The sequence below is a fragment of the Ornithodoros turicata genome, chromosome 1 (genome assembly GCF_037126465.1).
Source record: "Ornithodoros turicata isolate Travis chromosome 1, ASM3712646v1, whole genome shotgun sequence".
Classification (NCBI taxonomy): domain Eukaryota; kingdom Metazoa; phylum Arthropoda; class Arachnida; order Ixodida; family Argasidae; genus Ornithodoros; species Ornithodoros turicata.
The window spans coordinates 182459249-182465359 of NC_088201.1; the positions used below are offsets into that span (position 1 = coordinate 182459249).

The 6111-nt window shown below is 43.7% G+C and overlaps 1 long non-coding RNA gene across 1 annotated transcript; it reads right to left on the reverse strand.

Annotated features, from left to right (window-relative positions):
* Nucleotides 1-4856: 4856 nt before the first annotated feature.
* On the reverse strand, nucleotides 4857-5863 carry LOC135373659 (uncharacterized). The gene is made up of 3 exons (XR_010416540.1): nucleotides 5021-5863; nucleotides 4930-4962; nucleotides 4857-4874 (listed from the first exon to the last, which is right to left on the reverse strand). It is a non-coding gene; the product is annotated as an uncharacterized LOC135373659 (long non-coding RNA).
* Between the last annotated feature and the right edge of the window lie 248 nt (nucleotides 5864-6111).

Sequence of the window (6111 nt, forward strand, 5' to 3'; positions counted from 1 at the left end):
CGGTATGTGGCTTCTCATAAGATCCCCAAACTTTTCACTGTTGTAGGGGAAGTTCCATTCAAGCTATTCACTTATACCAAGATTCCACCATTTTATTTTCAGCATCGCTGAAGCGCAAGCTTGAAGCTGAGGGACAGCCGGATGCAGCCATTACAGCAAGTGTTGCAAGAATGAAGCGTGTGCTTGCAAAGAAGATAAACGATTTGAGGAAAATGGTTCGAAACCAACGACAAAATGACAATTAATTCCATTTCAAGTCCACCAAGGTGAGGAGTTACCACTTTTTTATTTCTGCGTAAAAAGTATGTCGGATAGGTCTCGAAAACGAAATGCGACTACTCCGAGCCTCGCACGATGAGCCAGTTGTGAGATGGAGAGGCGAAGCATTCCATCCTTCAGCTAAAGTGACTGGTTCATCATACGAGACCCGGAACATTCCCATTTGTCTTTGCTTCAGACTCTTTCCAACAAATATTTTTTTCTCCAAGTACAATACTGTAATTTCTCAACCTTGGTAGACTTAAAATGGAATTACCTTTTTGTGTATGGGGTTTCGTATGCAGTACTGTGCAAAATGTGTGTGAGAGAGAGAGAGAGAGAGATTATGGTTTTAATGGCACAAAGGCAACAAAGGCCATAGAGTGCCAAAACTACGGTGAGTGTGTGAGAGATGCTTATGGGAGAGATGAGAGTGGGATGTGAGAGTGTGTGGTAGTTAAAAGCTATCTACAGGTATGAGCGATCAGATGGACCAGGTAAGAAAGAGAGGAGGGTGAACAGGCTAACGTGCAAAATGTAATCTATTCTACTGTACTGACCAATAAATAATGTGTGTAATAATAAAGTCTCATTCTGCATTCTGTAGTTGATAGTAATGAACGCATGAGAACAATGAACATTCTGCACATGTTTCCCTATTAGTTTTGTAGGGACCAATAAGCCCTTGCAGGTCCTGGGGGTCCTATGGGAACCAATGCTTCCCTGTGGGCTTTGCAGGAACCAGTAAGTCTCTATAGGTCCTGTAGGGACCAGTAAGTCTCTATAGGCCCTGTAGGAACCAGTAGGTCCTATAGGGTTTCATAATCCTACAACTTCCTATAGGATTTTTTTCCGGGGATTTTACTTGTATTTTCCAGTGCGTAATGCTCCGTGTCCGCTCTGTGTCCTCGACTGTTCGCGCTCCTCGGTTATGACTTTGTACCAACTAGGCCAATCTTCTACCTTGCTGTAATAAGTTCTACGGACCCCCGTTGTACTTGACGGAAATTTTCCTTCGCCCAAATGTGCGCATAAGCAGAAATCATTAATTTGTCTATATAAGTTTAAGAGGTCTGTAGGAAAGAATGGAGATGAAAATCGGCCAGGAATATTACTTTTGTTCGCATGTAAGCTGGATACCTTTCCCCTTCCGCAGATGTGTGCGTCAAGAAAGGATGAGTCTTTTGCTGAAGGAGAAAACTTGCGCGTTGTTGTGAAAATAAACAAAATAGGAGACAGGAACGTTTACGGTGCACACATTTTTTTGCGGAGTGCTAATTGTTCCGCTGTTTCAGATGGCTCTGCCTACCAAGAGGTCAAAACAGTGGACAAGGCTTAGCCGAGACAGAAGGCCCCGACGACGGGACGCCGCGACGATGGCCCAGAAGGAGGAGAGTAGGGTCACGGTCCTCGCATGGACTGAGCCCTGGGGCGCGCAGCCTCAGGGAATACGCGGGGAGCCGTGGCCCAGCCGCTTCCTCGATATTCATCCCGTGCAGGAGTACAGTCAAAGAGCAGCGGCGGAGGAGCAAGAGGTGATAACAGCACCATCCGGGCATGTCCTGGAGACGTGCCCAACTTGCGGAGCCTTGGTTGTCAGCAGGGCCGTGCACTTCCGCACGAGACGACACGTCGATGCCCTGCTGGCGGCGGAGGGATCAGCTCCGAAAGACAAGAAAGTGTAATGTAAATATTTGTTATACTTATGTATCTTTGTAATGTATGTATATATAGATGGAAAAAAAATTCTTAAAAAAAATGTAAACTGCACAACGTGTATTTCCCTTGCCTTTGGCAATAGACTTTAGTATAGAGATAAGTATGTGGACGATAAAGCAACCGGCGATGGGGCTTCGGGTGCAAGCCATATTCATGATTGACCACTCGGAACTTCAACAAAGCAAGCAGGAAAAGGTGGCACGCGCGTAACTGGAGTCAAAAATACAACTAGGAATGGGCCGAATTTCCCCCCAGATGATCATAAGAAGTATTTTGAACTACTAAACCTCAATTAACTGACTTTAATCGGGATATCAATATGTGTAAGATATATGGGGCGCGAATGGGTGGCTATATATATGAGCAGCGCGTGCACTTCGAGTGACCACCGTGAAAGAAGTACGTACAGCTCGGAATGGGTAGAATGTCTTCCCAGATTGTTATCTGAGCCTAATCAACGATATACAGGCAATTAATCGAATATATTCTGTAGATCAATATGTTCATCCGTCGTATATACAGACCTGCGGCTACTTCGACCCGCTACCTAGTAATAACCTTGGAATTGTACGAATCACTCCCATCAGATTTACATTTGATCACGGTGGCCAGGATAAATTTAATTAATGGACTTTATTTGGGAGATAAATATGTGTAACATTGAGCAACGTGCAAGCAGGATGCACTGACAGACAACCCGGCTGCTTCGATAGTCCAATGTAGAATAACTCCAGCCCGGAATGGGACGAATCTCTCTCCAGATTTGCATATGAGTATAATGTTTTGAAGACTATAATCGCAAATGTAGTCTGACTATATGATAATTCTCAAGAAAGTGGCCGTTTGATTGAGGCAAGAGGAGGTGTGCTATGAACAAGAGAATGGCGAAGCAGAGAATGGAATGGCACCCTAGTCCTCCAGTACTCAGACGCCAAAGGAAGATCCACCAGCGGGACGCGGCCACGTTGGCCGTCCCAGAAGAACAACGGCAAGGCGGTTGTCCATGCATGGAACATGTCCTGGACCTCCCAGCCCATGGCAGCCAAGGGAGGGGTGCCATAACCAGTGTTCGAGGGCATCCTCTGAACGGACCGAGCTGGGGAGGGCAGGGGGATAGACAGCCTCGAAAGGGAGTGCCTACCGGTGTGCCCGACGTGTGGCGGTTTGGTTGTACTCCGAAAAGTGCACGAAACCGGACCAAAGTGCGTTCGGTCAGCCAAGACAGCCGCGGATGGGTCAGCGGACGAGCACATCAATGTAATGTGAATAGTGAAATACGAACAATGTATATATGTGTATACAATAAACATGAACTATCTGTCTGTTAGTTGTGTCTGTCTCACATGAAACGTGCACCCCTTGCGGAGCATTTTGAGTAGTGTCAGGCCTGCCCCAGACGTGATCGACATTTCCTTTTGTTCGTTTCTTCTGTCTGGGCTGGTTTGAAATTACGGCGTGGAAGCGTGCATGTGCTGGTTATTATTGTCATTTTCTGGTCACGGTTCGAGAATGGTGAACTTTGCTGTTGTGCGGTACTCTGACAATGTTGTGGAGGCAGTTCCCGTGAGGTATATAAAAGTGAAAGGCGGCGAGGAGATACGCGTGTTGAAGTCGTACCCTGTTGCGTGGGGTGAAGACATTGATCTTGAAGAAGCAGAACCCCCAGCCGACGCGGTCTACTACAGAGCTCAAGTCCTTCAGTTGGCAGGTAAATCCTCGACCGCTGTGATGTTTGTTGCAGAATCTTGGAGAGTGCTGTTGATCAGCGTGCGTATCATTTCCTTCAGATACCGCAACCGAAGCATGTGCTCAGCACGATTACCACAGGAAGGCGACAGACGGCAAATCAAAGGTAACACGCATAGATCCTGCTGGCAAAAGCCGTTTGCTGACGACGCAGTTTTAACGGTGACATTAACAGTTTTAACGGTGAAGCTTAAAACTCGTTCACAACTTTAGTTGCACGAAGTGCTTGCAGTTTTTGGGTGGTTTGGAAACACATTCTGAGTAGTAATAGGGGGTATCGAGGGAGACCAGATGTCAGTTAGCTCTATGGGTGTCTGGTTCGAACCCCACAGCATCTGGGACACCGTCGCGTATTTTTCCCTGCGCAGCGCGTGTGCGGAGGGTTGTCCGCGCGCTTATAACATGCAGAGACATGCAAAGAAGGGTCATACACAAAAAGTACGAGTGAAAATATATTTATTAATGCCAATTGTAATGCCAATCAAGTTGCCAATTGTAAAGCCAATCAAGTTGCCAACTGTAAAGCCAATTGTGCTGGGAATTGTGCCAATTGTGATGCCAATCAGGTGAAGGAGAAAAACCCAGCCGAAAAACCTTCACGACCTGTAACAGAAGAAACACAATGCACATAATAAAGAATATATACATTTATTGCCCTCTAAATATTTCATTCAATGTCTCTATTATTACACTTTTTAGAAACTCTTTTGTTTCCGCTCCTGAAAAAAAACATAAAATTAACGTCGTCACATTTGCTTACCACACGATAACTCACGTTGGACACAGCACTGACCTGAAAAAGTGGATATTGTTATTATATGAAACCACACTTATACTTCAATAATACATACAATGCTGTGGTGGCAGACCCCAGTAATCTGTAAGTGAATCTAAATTAATATCAGTTTATACATTTCATTAATACATACACTGTGGCGACTGACCCCAGTAGTCTGTAAGTGAACATCATTTATTATTGTAATTATGCTATAACTTTTACTTACATTCAGGCGTTGGTCTTGGTACTGGTGTGTATGCTGAAAAGTTATTATCAATTAATAACACACACACACACACACACACAACAACAACAACAACAACTATATACACGACACAATAATACATACATATCGGCGGCGGCGACTCTGGAGCTGAAACAAGAAATCAAATTTAAACATCTTTTTCATATTCTTTATAATTCTTTACCATTTGGAAAAAATGTTGGACTAGAGCTAAATACTGAAAAAAAGACAACAGCCATGAGAAAAAAGTACTACATTGTAAATCAAAAACTTACCTAAGATGCCATGACGCTTACACCAAGCCTGTACTTGTTTGTTGAAGAACTCAGACCCCTGATCTACATGGATTTGTCGCGGTTTTATGCCTCTCTTTCGATATAGCTTCATAAATCTTTTCTTCACATCTTCACCTCGCTTGGTCTTGAGAGGTGTGGCCACGACTTGCCTCGACAAACAGTCTATCACAAGCAGTATGTATGAGAATCCTTTATTGTATTTCTTGTATTGGATGAATGAAATGAGGTCTGCTTGATGTAGATCATTCAGGTGGAGTGAGATGACTTTCCTTCTCTTAAATCTTCGTCTTGCATCATCATGGAGAGTATAGACATCATCGCGTTGTAATTCTTGTAGTGCTTCTTTCCTTGTGATTTTCCGTGCCTTTTGATATCGTTTGACCCCTCCGAGCCCGCCGTCAGGTGATCTGTAGCTCATTCTTCTGAGAAATATTCTTCATCCGAAGATGAAATCAACTTTGTTCTTTGCGGCGACTTGTAGGTCTCCCACAATATTTTCTTCTTTGATTTTCTTTTCTGTCTGATCTTGTGAGATGGTAGAAGTTTTGACACCTTTAGAAACCAAGTGGGCCTCACTCGTTTATGACCGAATAGGTACAAGACCAATTCCATTATACTAGAGCCCTGAATGGTTTTGTTGTTATGAATGATTTCTCCTTTTTCATTCCATGACAAACTCCTCGGTATCGCTGACACTATGCGCCTAACGTTTTTAATATTTATATTATCTGGTAGAGCGTCATAATCGAATTTTCTGCTAATACTTTCCTCCATTTGTAATGATTTTATTATTGGCGGATCTGATTCTATTGTCGGTTTCAAATGATTTTTTATAGTGTCGTACATAGCTGTTAGCATACGCTTTACCTTTACATCTTCGCTTTCATTAGATTCCAAAATAGTGTCCACTGGATTTAATACCTCGATTTTTGTTGCCAGTTTCAAACACCGGCTACCTTAGCTATAGCCCGCCCTGCTACACCACCTAATATACTAGTCAAGCCTGTCAGTAATAGTGGGAGTAATGGGACCAAACCTCCTCGTTGTCGATATAAAAACTTTTGTAGCTT